General features: G+C 37.2%; 1 non-coding gene across 1 annotated transcript; it reads right to left on the bottom strand.

The window, feature by feature from the left end:
- Positions 1 to 396: 396 nt before the first annotated feature.
- LOC149999373 (small nucleolar RNA SNORA32) lies at positions 397 to 515 on the bottom strand. Its single transcript, XR_016513816.1, has one exon. It is a non-coding gene; the product is annotated as a small nucleolar RNA SNORA32 (small nucleolar RNA).
- Between the last annotated feature and the right edge of the window lie 1,212 nt (positions 516 to 1,727).

Raw genomic sequence — 1,727 nt, 5'->3', positions numbered from 1 at the left:
GTGTAATAGTATTACATTTTAAGATTTTATATATATATATATATATATATATATATTAATGTTATATATGCTTTTAATATATATAAAACTTATATGTACTAATCAATCTTAGCTATTATTATTGTTGTCCTGGTGACTGTGAGAGAGTTGTACTCCCTAAATCACTTTTATTTTTCTATGAATATCTTGCTCTTCTGATAACACAGATAGATGAAGATCCTATTAGCCATCTTGGTCCATTAGTTCTGTTTCTTCTCCATATTTAATGGTTTCTAATAATCATCTTTACATGGAATTAAGGTGTTTCTATCCCTTTCTAAAATAATAGAAAAAATCTTTCTTTGATTCTTCCTTCTTTTCTAAGTATGAATCTATCCTTTTATTTATTTATTTTTTAAATGTTCCCAATAGGCTGAAAGCTAGCAACGTAGCAGAAAAAACCTAGTGGGAAAATGTTTTGTGGTCATGTCCACGGCAAATGAGAAACTGCATTCTAAAAGCCTTGGTAACGACCAGAATCTATCCTTTTTATTCCAACTTTAGGACCTACACATTCACCATCTCATCTTTTTCTTTTCTAAATTATTTATCTGTTTCTAACTTTGTCCTCACAAATACTTATTGAGCATATGTATGTGTTGGGTCGTATGCTTGGTAGTGGGAATATGGTAGTAAGAAACACCTGGGCTCTACCTGCAAGAGTATTCTGCCTCCACCATTCTGCTGAAACTTTTCTCTATAAAGGTTGCAATTCTCTCCTAATTGGAGAATTTGATGTGAGGCTGTCCTGCCTCCAATGCCCCAGCTCAGTTGGAAACTCTCTGTCCAGCAGAGGTTTCATGACCATGGCAGAATAGATCTATCCAGGACACTGTATTTTGTCTGGGGGAAATGGGAGGTGGCTAATCTCTCTAGTGGAGAAGAGAAGAGAACTTCCATCTCCCATGCCTTTTATTGAGGAGGGGATTCGGGAGATACAAGATGAAGACTTATGAATCATGAATAAGCTTTCAGATGCTTGGATTACAGTTGACAGTTACTGATTACAGATATCAATATAGAGAACACAGTAACCAGGCTGTGTCAGGGTCTATTAAACATCCTGATGCCATGCTAACATCAGTTGCAAGACTTCATACATTTTTAGCTACACATTGTTTATGGTTAACTAAGAGATAAGAAAAGTGGAGCAAGCTCTAAAGCATAATATGCATTTTTAAAATCCAATTTCCATGGGAACCCTCTGAGTGGCCTTTGGTCCTGTCTGCTTCAGCCTTCCAGTTTTCTGTTGAGACTTAAAGGCCTCCCTGGTTGGGGGTTGGGGGATGCTGGCTCATGGCTTGGGCTATAATTCCCCAAACCACAAGGAGCAGTCCCCTACATTGATGGCCCATTTTCTCTCTGTTTTATGTAACATCTCTGGTTATTTGAGATAGATAACATTCTTGAAACTGTGCTCACACTTGATTTTCATGCCACCACTCTCTGGGTATTTTCCTCTCTGTCAGGACCTCCAATTCAGTCTCCTTAGGTTCTACATCTTCTTTTTCCTTCTCTTCTTCCTTCTTTTTAATACTTTAAATGTTCTCTTGAGTTCAGTCTTTGGCTCTGTTCTCTTGAGATTCTCAGAATAGCATTTTCATATTCAGATCAGTTAAATTCTAAAGATAGCTCAGAGTCATCATACCCAAACTTGCTCAGTGTCTCTCTCCTTCTCTGTCTCCATC

Source organism: Furipterus horrens, unplaced genomic scaffold, assembly GCF_987537825.1.
Source record: "Furipterus horrens unplaced genomic scaffold, mFurHor1.1.pri manual_scaffold_10, whole genome shotgun sequence".
Lineage (NCBI taxonomy): Eukaryota > Metazoa > Chordata > Mammalia > Chiroptera > Furipteridae > Furipterus > Furipterus horrens.
This window is presented reverse-complemented; position numbering and strand designations above follow the sequence as displayed.